This window comes from Peromyscus maniculatus, chromosome 16 (assembly GCF_049852395.1).
Source record: "Peromyscus maniculatus bairdii isolate BWxNUB_F1_BW_parent chromosome 16, HU_Pman_BW_mat_3.1, whole genome shotgun sequence".
NCBI classification, from domain to species: Eukaryota; Metazoa; Chordata; class Mammalia; order Rodentia; family Cricetidae; genus Peromyscus; species Peromyscus maniculatus.
Window position 1 is genome coordinate 67,806,777 of NC_134867.1, and position 12,143 is coordinate 67,818,919.

The 12,143-nt window shown below is 37.9% G+C and overlaps 1 long non-coding RNA gene across 1 annotated transcript in view; it reads right to left on the reverse strand.

Annotated features, from left to right (window-relative positions):
- The window catches only part of LOC143268938 (uncharacterized), a 174,215-nt gene that overhangs the window by 117,027 nt on the left and 45,045 nt on the right, over positions 1-12,143 (reverse strand). The gene's annotated exons all lie outside the window — the stretch shown is intronic.

Below are 12,143 nucleotides of genomic sequence, written 5' to 3' on the forward strand. Positions count from 1 at the left end.
TCAATGACAAAGCCAACTTCACGTGCTAGAGAAAGGCTGCTAATGAATTCAATTGCTCTTAGCTAAAATATCAAAGAGTGAGGAACAAAGAAAGATCTTTAATCATATGCCTGTGTTTTATTTAGTGTCAATCAACCAAAAAGTGCATTGCACAGATGGGGAAAAAGGAATCACAACTGTTTCTGGCATTCAAATATTGTTCTTTCTTTACTTACATCAATGTTGGGAAGAGGATATTCAATTTGGAAACCCAGTGACCCTTTACAAATTGCTGGAATAAGCACAAGGGAAGAAATGCTGTTTCTGGCATCAAACACATAAAAAAGAGTTTAAAGTTCAGATTCATAGCTAATTCCATAACTTGTTTAAAAGGAGTGCCATGAACATGCACAATAAACAAGAACTGATAAAAGCAATTATGTACGATTAAACTCGTTTTGAAGTTCTATTTATTGTAGGAAAGTTGCCTGCACCTGAAATCAAGCTAAAACACAAGTGTCACAGGTTCTTGTTAAAATGAGGACTTTATAGGGGCAGCAGGGGAAGGGGAATAGACACAAAGCCAACCAGAGTTTTAAGGGAGAAATAAAAAATATGGCTTAAAATATACCTTTTGATTTGAGTTAGAAATACCTATTTCTTGCCTTGGAAGAAAATTTACTTCTGTATGTCATTCAAGATGGTGACTAGAGGCAGGGGAGTCACACCAGAGTCCAGTCAACAGGGTGGGGCCCAGGAGGGGTGTGCTATGAATGAATGTACTATGCTGCTTAATCTCTACACTTAGTCTGAGCACATCATCAGTTTGACCCAGCTCCCTACGTTAGTTTTCAACTACAGCTATTAAGGAGAGTTTTAGATACTATAAAAATATTATAGTATGGTATAAAATATTATATTTTATATCAGACACTAACAGAAAATACATTTGAGAAATAGCACAGGCAAGCACCAGCAAAGGCAGGAAGAGACTATAGAAACCTACACTCTTGCAGAAGTGTTTAACTTAGACTGTACTTAAAAGGAAGAAGAGAGATAATGAAGCCAGCATGTCTGAGATATATTTGATTGCTTCTAATCCCCAAGATTTAGCTAAACTAAATTCATGCCCTGAGTAAACAGCCAGGCACCCTTACATACAATGAAATTTCTGGTTTTACCTTACTGCAAGAATTCATCATCTTTTGTCTACCCAGGAAAACAAAATTTCCTAATCAATCCAACTATGTCTTTCCTCTAGACTGCCAAGTCCATGTCAATAACACTCAATTATTTACCTGAAATGTATGTTACTCACCTAATTCAAAAATTCAGTTACTCCTTCTTGTCAGAATAGTGTGTCCAAGCTGCTGGAATGCAATGCTGTGCCTTTTAAAAGTTTCCGTCACTTAACTTATCAGCTTCACTTTCTACTAGCCTTTGGTCTCATTTAACATTGCATAATTTCTAAGTTAACTGTAGGTTCCCTATGTATGGTAATGTTCCTTGCCTCCTAAGCATTGCTAAATGTACCCAGCCTATACTTGTTCCTATTCTTTCCTTTGGATAAATGTTTCAAAACACACATGTATTTTGTCATTTCTCCAAGGCTCTTTAACAAATCCTAGAAGACCTTGGAAAACTTGAAGAAGTGTACACTACAGCCTTTATAATCCAGGGAATTGACAACATGCTATAATCCTAATCCACATGTAACAATTATTTACACATTTATAAAATGTCCAACATTAGTCTGTTGCATGCAAAGAAAGGAGGGAAGGAATTCCTTTGTGAATTCCAACTACTTCACTCATATAGCTTCCAGAACCACTGGAGCATATAACGCACTTCCAAAGGCTGTTTTATATCACTTTGTCTAGGTTTTTATTGTAATTGCATGTTTGTGTGTACCTGTATGTGTGTCTCTGTGTGTGTATGTTTGTGTCTGCATCTGTGTATCTTTGCATGTGTGTAGGAGGTCTGATGTCTTCTTCAATCTCTCTATCTTTTTTTTTTTTTTTTTTTTTTGAGAAAAGGTCTCTCATTGAACTTGGAGCTCCTGAATTGACTAGACTGGCTTGACAGAATCCCCCAAGGATCCTCCTATCTCTGTTTCCCCAACACTAGGATTACAGGTGTGTGCCACCACCCTAGATTTTACAAGGATGCTGGAGATGAAATTCATGTCCCCAATCTAGTGATGGAGCCATATCCTCATCCCCAAATCACTTTGTTAAATCATCCTTGTCTTTAGTGCAGTGTGTAATTTTAGCCTTAAATCCTATTGTTAAATGAGTGCAGTAGCATTAGAAACCTTCTAGTGTCTGTAAGAATGGATAAATATTTTCTCAGAATATGTTATTTTTGAAGGAACTCTCTAGGATTTTGTAAACATTGTGGTCGCAATTTGATTTTTGAATAAGAAATACATTATACAGGTTTACAATATAAAATAGAATTTTTCTTCTGACCTCCAGCTTGCTTTTATATTTTCCTAGAGAGTGACCAGTTTTGATCTCACCAACTTTTTTTCTGGTGGTATTGGTATCAAAATCAAACCTTTTTATACTGTGACTTAACAAATAATCCTCATTGATGTTATTAGTTCTTTAAATCTGCTTGAGCCAGTTTTGTCACATGAACACTTTAATTCATATGTCATTAAGTTGAGCAGTGCTTCCTTGTCCGTATTTAGAGCTTTATATCTTTAAGGAAGCTTTTCTGTCTTAGGGTCTCTATTGCTACAACTAAACACCATGACCAAAATGGGAGGGAAAGGGTTTATTCAGCTTATACTTCTACATTGCTGTTATCACCAAAGGAAGTCAGGACAGGAACTCAAACAGGGCAGGAACCTGGAGGCAGGAGCTGATGCAGAGGCCATGGAGGGTGCTGCTTATTGGCTTGCTACTGTGGCTTGCTCAGCCTCTTTCTTATAGAACTCAGCGCCACCAGCCCAGGGGTGTTACCACCCTCCATGGGCTGTGCCCTCCCCCAATGATCACTTATAGAGAAAATGCCTTACAGCTGGATCTCATGGAGGCGTTTCCTCAACTGAAGTTCCTTCTTCTCTGATGATTCTAGTTTGTGTCAAGTTAACACAAAACCAGCCAGTACAGTTTCCAACAATAAGTAAAACATGCTTTCTCCATTGCTTGGTCTATTATTTTATGACATATTTTAGTTGCAATATCTGGTACATATATAACTTATTCTACTGTGTATGTGTTCATATACATTAGCAGAGAGAAAATGGAACTGGAATATACATTTTACTGAGGTTTCATCCATCTGTAAAGTCAGTAGTAAGGCCTTTTGAGTTACCTCTGTAAGGAAGTCATCCACCGGTGTTGTGCATGGAGCTCCCTTGTGTGAGCATCAATGTCCAGGACTGTTCCTTACATTGTAAGGATCACAGTACTTTACTGCTCAAGTCTGAGGGAATCACAAGACCCACACAGGTTCAAGCCAGCAGAGTCCCAGCACTAAGAGAAGAAAGTGGACACATGATCTCACTCCTATGCAAAGAGTGCCAAGAGCTATTTGCAATTGATACGCACGGGCAAAGGAAAAATCAGTTTCCTACAATGGAGTAAACTGTGTTCATCAACCACATCTCATAGCAAGCACATCTTCAGAACTAATAGGCCAACACAAAATGAACTCCATGTTTTTATTTTTTTGTGGGGGTGGCTCTTTCTGCTTTGCTGTGTTTTATTTGGGCATTTTTAATGATATATTTTATAATTCATTTGTTTGGTTCTCAAAATCTAATGTACATTTTATTTCTATTGTTACTTTTTTATTTTTGAAATTATAATTTAATTGCGACATTTGTCCTTCCCTCTCCTTGCTCCAAACCTTCCCATATAAGAAGTTTCCCCCCTCCTTCAAATTTATAACCTCTTTTTTTGCAAATTGTTATTACATGTATAAATGTGTTTGTATATACATCTATATTCCTAGATATAATCTGTTGATGCCATGTATCGCTTTTGTACATGTTTTGAGAGCTGTCCATTTGACACTAAACTACCAATTGGTGTGCTCTTCCCTTAAGTCATCCTTGTCTGGCTCCTTGATGTTTGGGCAATCAGGTTGATGAGACTTTCTGGGTGTATTTTTTGACATTACTAGGAGACACAATCTCACTGTGGACTCCCTGATCCTCTGGTTCTCGCAGTCTTTCTACTTCCTCTTCTGCAATGTTTCCTGAGCCTTATGTGAAGGCATATTCTGTTGATGTATCCACTTGGGTTGGGCTCAATAGCTCTGAGTTTTGACCGTGTTTTTTTTCTGTAGTGGTCTCTATCTGTTGCAAAGAAAAGTTTCCTTTATGAGGGGTGAGGACTAAACTTATCTGTGGGCATAAGGACAGATTGTTGTTAGGGGTTATACTGGTTTAGTAATTACTGGTTGTAGATTCTCCTTCAATAAGAATGATTTCACTAGCACAACACATAATTTAGTATATAAATATACATACATAATTTTAATGAAATTTTCTCATCTGAGCTAACAGTGCTCCCTCCAAGATCCAAAGACCACCTAACAAAGACCCCTGTACCAGACATAAGAAGCACTCTTTTGAGTTTTTGGATAGGTTATCTAAAAGACTCCCAAAACATTCAGCCTATTACTGTTGCACTTGGTTATTCCCTGGAGGTGAAAGGTTAGGTCCCTATTGCTGAAGACACATGTACTTCAGAAACAGGGCCCAGGAAAACCTGATCTAGAACTGATCTGAATGCTCCCTCCCTGAGGACTAGATTTCATGCAAGTTTCCAATGAAGGGAGGCAAACAACAGCTATGACGCCTATGAACCACATCAACAACCAGCATGGCATGATAACCCCATGGGTGACACACATATCTTGGAAGTAACTGACAGTTCTCATTAGACTTAAGACCTGCTCAACCAGAGGGTTACCATGCCTAGTACTGGAATCCTAGCTAACTACTCAGTGCTAGTGAAATCATGTTCAGGCAATTTTTTTTGTCTTACTGGTCTTTTGTTATTTGCTTTGATTTGGTTTTGTGGTTTTGAAGAGTTTTGGTTTTTTTGAAAGAGAAAGAGAGAGAGAGGAGAGAGAAAGAGAGAATACAAAGTTGGATGGATAAAGTAGGGTAGGTCTGGAAAAGAAAAACATGATCAAAATACATTGTATGAAAAATTAATAAAAATAAATATATAATGGAATCAACTTAAAATAAACCAGAAGCATCCTGGGACTCACCTAGCTTTGTATCAGTTTTGCAACTTCTAGTTTTCTGTGTGCTAGAGGCCTGATCTAAAGATTTCCATAAACACAAGCTGGATGGTAGTGGCAGTGGTGCACAACTTTAATCCTGGCACTCAGGAGGCAGAGCCAGGCAGATCTCTGTGAGTTTAAGGCCAGCCTGGTCTACAGAGAGAGATCTAGGACAGGCACCAAAACTACACAGAAAAACAAACATATTTAATTATAGCCAAATGTTTATCCTTTTATTCATCTATTACATATTTTATAAGTAATTAAGAAAGAGAACAAGGAGGTCTCAGGGCAATAACATGTTTTGTAGATGCTCTAGGCATCTGCCATCACACAGAGATGAATGAGCAGGTTGAGTATCCTGGAGAAAGCCTGTCTTCTATATATAGGAAAATCCAGAAATGGAAAAACTATTATCTCCTAATAGAGCAGATCATGTTGAAAAAATATCTTCTCTGAACCAACAAAAACATCTAATAGAAAGTAGAGCTGTGTTTATCAATGACTGTCAATATTGATCTTATGGTTCCAATGCTTTTGAGCTCCCAGTCCAAATATGCAGTCAGGGAAGGGTTGCTTTGCTAGCCCCTTGAATATTGGACAACAGAATCCAAGGAATATACACAGAGAAACCCTACCTCAAAATAAAAAAGATTTACATAAACACAAACAAAAGAAGGCAGAGTAAATTCTGTTCAAATATTATTCCTGGCTGTGGAGAGCCTGTAAGTGCCAAACTTCCTGTGGTGGTGAACTGTAAAATAATATTAAAGCGACAAACATTCTAGAAAGTATAAGGTTTACATTCATTTACACAGTTTAAAAAGTTAATATTTGCAATAACTAAAAATAAAATACTTTTAATTTGGTAATGTTAATAGAAGAAAATAAGTTACTTCACCATTTTTAAAGAAGAATAAATAGAAATAAATAAATAGAAATAAAACTACAGTAGCTAAGTTATGCAAATTATTTATTTGAGTAGCATGTGAGCAGTAAGTGGTTCCCATTTTAAGAATCTTCTAATACAACATTCAAAGAGACAGACGTTGTGAGACTTGAAGGGCAGTTACAGATTTCTTAACTCTTTGAGTCACTTTGCAATTCAGGCAATATGACCAATCAGCCAGAATTAGAAATGTTTAGGGATGGTTGGATGGGTCAATGAGTAAAGGCATTTGCCACCAAATCTGATGAACTGAGTTTAATCCTTGAGTCTCACACGGTAAAAGGAAAAAACCCAACTCTGTAAAGTTGTCCTCTGCCTTCCACATATGTGCTGTGGATCTCCTCTCTCTCTCTCTCTCTCTCTCTCTCTCTCTCTCTCTCTCTCTCTCTCTCTCTCTCTCAATTACAAAAACTTTTTCTTAGAAGAAGTGGTCAATAAGCAAGGAGTGACCTAGTATCAGAAGGTATAAAAACTCATATTGTTAAGCAAAGAAAGAAGAGAAGTAAGTTTTAAAACCTAAGTATGTTACTATGTGGTAAAATAAATACTATGTTTACAAAAATGGCTAGAAAGGGTGTATAGCCACATTACTCACTGGCTCCTGAAAATGCAGCCACTTGAAGGTGTCTTCTCACTAGAGAGAAGGAAGAATAAAGTTGAATTTTGGTCATTGATCTCCAGAGATACTCTGAAAAAGTGATTGATGGCAGAAAAGAAATGTAATTCCTGGGACATCAGGCCATTAAAAGAAGACAAATGGGTGCCCTAGCTGATCACAGTCACAGACTCACAGCACAGCCGAGAAGATGGAGTTTCATGTAGCACTGTCTTGGCTCAAACAAGTAAAACTGGTACTTTTGTGCTTTTTATTCTCTGGCCAAACCAAGGTACCAGCCGCAGGTTGAATCTGCACAGTGCGGATTTCTTTAATACTAAGAGTGTTGGTTCATACAGTATCCTCTGAAGCTTCACTGTTGAAGATTACTGGAAAGAAAAGAACATCTACATCTTCGGAGGTGAGGGGGTTCCTGTTTCTTGACTGGAGAGTAGTATGTCTGTGGCTGATAGTGCAAATTGAACTGAAGCCCAGAAAAATTTAACTGTTTGATAAGGCTTCCTCTGGAAAAAGATTATAAACTAATGAATGTGTATGGGTTTCTTGACATAAAAAATATGGGAGTGGCTAATGAAAGAAGGACAATCATATGCAAAAGAAAATATACTGTTTTCTAAAGTAACTATGCACTGCTAATATAGCACTTGACATCTGAGCAACCTTGAGTGAGATGACTGGTCCAAAACTATCACAGGAGTTTGTGATCCAAGGAAATAACACTGCTGTAGCAAAAGCTTTTTTGTCCTAAAGTATTATTTTCTCTCACTGTAAGCAGAAAGAAAGGAATTGATGAGTAAATAAAACCATGTTCTGGTATGTTCTAGATTTAAATGGCTCAATATTGCCTATATATATATATATATATATATATATATATATATATATATATATATATGTTCAATCATCAAAGACAGACAGAGACAAAAGTTAAAATCTTGAGATCCCATTGTGGCCCAATCATTTTATAAGAGATTGTGAAAGGGGCCAAGATGCTAACACGCTTATTTGTGGAGAATTGTCATGAACAGTATGATCAAAAGACACATGCAAATCAGGCTCCTTCCCTGCCTTTGGGTCCCTGGCCACTTGGGTTGGGGGTTAAAGACACAAAAACCAGTAAGAGGCAAAAAGAAGAAAATTGGCTAAAAAACCATTGACTTTCAGATTAAGAAAGAGATCCAGTATTAAGAGTAGATAGATCAGCCGGGCGTGGTGGCGCACGCCTTTAATCCCAGCACTCGGGAGGCAGAGGCAGGCGGATCTTTGTGAGTTCGAGGCCAGCCTGGGCTACCAAGTGAGCTCCAGGAAAGGCGCAAAGCTACACAGAGAAACCCTGTCTCGAAAAAACCAAAAAAAAAAAAAAAAAAAAAAAAAAAGAGTAGATAGATCATCAGTGTTTGTCAGTAACTGCTTCTTAACAAAACACGGTGTAGACAGAGCAAGCTAACCAGGTAAGAGTGCATATGGCAACTATACATACAGGCCGGCTGAAGTGCAGTGGCTAGGGATATGCTAGTAAGTGGAGCACCAGGAAGAAAAACCAAGTGACAGAAAAGCTTCCAAGGAGTCCTTCACTATTACCAGGTAACTCTTCTGGGAGGCAGATGAAATTAAGTCGGCACTGACTTTCTGTTGCTCTTAAACTGTACAGATATAGTCTTTTTCCTAGAAGATCAAATACATCAAGGAAAGAGAAAACTAAGCCACCAATGAATTTTGTGACCAGAATATTTAGAGGTGACTCTAACAATTTGCTCTTAGTGTTCCTAAATGATAAAAATTAACCTGTCACCACTGTTCCAACTGAGGTAAGAAGACATAACCTCACATAAACCCAGACTCAGCATCATGTCTCCACAGCTTCATCAGGTTCATCAGAGGATCTGAAAACAGAATCCTAACAAAATTCCCCAGAAGAAATCTCCACTAAACAGACCCATCAGCTGTGAACTGTTCCCCATTCTAATAAGAAAACGTGCATAACTGAAGAGTACTCAGTACTGTCATGTCTTCACATTAGACTGAATAGGCCATCCATGAGTAAAGAATGGGATTCTTGCTTTGGGAATCCTCTAAGTTGATAGCTGTCAACAGTAGATGCTGCTGGGAAGGTATTTTCAGGGAGAAAAGGAGCCAATGCCTCTCTTTCTGCTACCCTTCCTCATTTGGCTCACCTGAGGACCAGTATGTAAGACTGTCTTATTTACAGAGAGTAAAAACCTCCAGAAAACAGCCATTTTTGAGGCCTGAATAGTAAGCAATCAGGAGTTTATTGAATGCATTTAAGTAATAAAGATTAATATTTAGTACATGTTCTTTGAGCACTGATGCAAATTCCATCTCTGCCATTATGATTGCACTTTGTGAGCGTCGCTGGAGGAAAGTCTGACAAACTAATGGTTTATGCAGGTGTATCCATGGATCTGTATCTCTGTGTCAGTCACTTGAATCCGCTGCCTCCTGGTCCACAGGGAGAGGGCCCACTCCTGGCTCAAAATTCAGTCTACATTGATGAGTCAAATTCAGTTCTGCTTTCTTCCTGTCCTAATTTTTCTGAGGTTGCTGCTTGTTATTGTCATAGTTCAGACTTATTTTTGATCTTTAAAAAAGACAAGGCAAACAAATCTCTAAATACTTGCATATGCCTTCACTTTTTTTTTTCATTTTTCTCCTTCACATCTGTTTGCTCTCTTTCTCATCTCCCAGTTCATTGCTGAAAGTATCCAAATTGGGTCTCTATGTCTAAATTGTTCTTAAGAACCACATAAATGTATCAAGCTTTCTTGTTGGACTATCTTTAGATCCCCAGCCCCCAAATAACACAGAGACTTATTACTAATTATAAAAGCTTGGCCTTGGCTTAGGCTTCTTCCCAACTAGTTCTTATAACTCAAATTAACCTGTTTTCATTAATCTATCTTCTGTCACATGGTTCGGATACCTTTTCTCTGTACTATATGTCCAACTTGTTTTGTGTCTTTCTCAGCATCTGGCTCAAGACTCTGCCTTTCTTCCTGCAAGAGTTCTTTCTTTGCCTGAAAGTCCTGCCTATCTCTCCTGCCTAGCTACTAGCCATTCAGCATTTTATTACACCAATCACAGCAATACATCTTCACAGTGTACAAATATCCCACAACACACAAAGTCTTTTATCCCTCCTGTTACCACCAGCACCTCTCTCCATTTACTTTGTCTTTCATCAGACACGAATGCCCACTTATTTTTATTAGTGCTTTCTCTCAAGGTTATGGTCTTATAAAGGTGGTCCTTACCAGTGAAACCTTGAATGTTAAGTTTATAAGTTATGAATCACAAAATACAAATGAGATTAAAAAATACAAGTTTCATCTCAATCTTATATTTAGCCAGTAGTGAATTAAAAGTGATGGTGGTCAGATCAACCTGATATAACATCCAATATTCCAAATCATTTCATGATTCTACCTTGAATCCTCTACTTTTATTTTATTTTATTTTACTTTATTTTGTCAGCTGTTGAATCAAGAAGCTATCTGAAGGATACATAGAGTAGCTAGACAGATGAAGTAATATATTTATTCCCAATAATGTCAGTTCTAGACACACAGCTTATCTCATCAACAACAGAAGGTTTCCTTCTCTTGAGCAAGTTACCCCACCAGATCAGTACAGACAAGTGATCTCAGATCACACCCTCAGAAGGAGCACCTGACCCACTAACACTGACCACTAATTCCCCCTTATAGTGGAGAGAAAATTAAATTGCATCCATCTCCTTGGTAAATAGGTAACTAAAAGGGAGATGGATATCCCAGGGAAACTCAAGCACTTTGATTAAACTGAGTCATCTACAGAAAGAAGTCAAATATGAATGGAGAGTATCATATGTGTCTATAAAATCCAAGTGTGTTGGATCTAGCACATTACTGAGTGGATTTGACCATCTGACATATTAATCAAAAACTGTACTTTGGTTAATTCTCTTAGTTTTGCTTTGTCTCGGTTTTCTTATATGTAAAATGGAAAATTAATAGAACTAACTCCATAAGATGAAGGAAATTAGAGGTTTAGACCAGCTGAGCCATCTGGAAAGGACACTTTCCAACCTGTTGAGCTGAATACAGGCTGCACAGTATGCCCTGGGTTCCCAGCTTTGGTGCACTGTCACCCATGTTGGAACAGGTTTTGGTGACACAGCTGTCTTTGAGTCATTTCTGATTTTGTAAGTAACCTTTCACCCATATTCCTCTAGGTAGCCTCAATAAAACCCATTGGTTCACGGTACTGGACTTTGGTGGTGTTTATACTTTGGTCTGTTGTTGGCTTCCTGTCTTGGGTGAGTATTCTCCTGTGTGTCTTCCTAGGAAAAGTCTTGTCACACAACAAGCAGGGAGAATATGGTTCCTAATAGCAATTAGCACTGCAGTTAGCTTTGTTCTTCCATCAAAGTGTAATGTAACAAATAGAGAATACACAACTGATTTGAATTAATGTTTCCTTTAATGTAGAAGTGAATGCATTAAATATTGGTAATACAAAAATGAATGCAACAGGTGTCCTTTTTCTGGAATACTGGAAGACTGACAGAGTAATGCAGCAAACATTATATTAAAAATAACATACAAAACATCCCTTGTTTGAGATTTCAAAACGTACTCAAGTTTGCTATCATTTATGCCTAGCTATGCTTTCCAATAATAACACCTGCTTTAAAAAAAAAAGAAAAGAAAAGATATCATTTGTGTGCAATAAGTTCAGTATAGTATTTCCATGTGTTATTAAACCATTATCAGTCACCTCCAGCTTCTCTTCCTCTCTGACCCTTCTATAACTCTACTGTATAGCTAGAGTTTTTCCTCTCCAGGTCCCGCCAAGCCCTAACAGTCCTGTAGCCCACTTATAAAATAAACATACAAATGCTTATATTATTTAAACTACTCAGCCATTAGCTCAGGCCTACCATTGTCTAGCTCTTACTCTTATACTCAGCCCATTTTTGTTAATCTATATGTCACCATGTGTTCTGTGGCTTTACATGCTGCATTTACAAGATGCTCCCTGGATGGCAGGCTGGCGTCTCCTCCTCTCTGCCTTCCTGTTCTCTCTCCTGTTCTCCTCTCTGCTGCTCCCACCTATACTTCCTGCCTGGCTACTGGCCAATCAGTGTTTTATTTATCAATCAATCATACACAGCACTACTGTTAACTGTTCTACTTCTAGGCCAGTGTTTTTAGCTTTTCCATATGAGAGAAATGTGGCACTCACTTGTCTTCCTAAATACAAGAGTAAAATAAAAAAGTGTTTAGGCTCCACTGCGGAAAAAATGTTAGTAAGATTTAAGCAATTTGGAGTATTTCATAAACGATA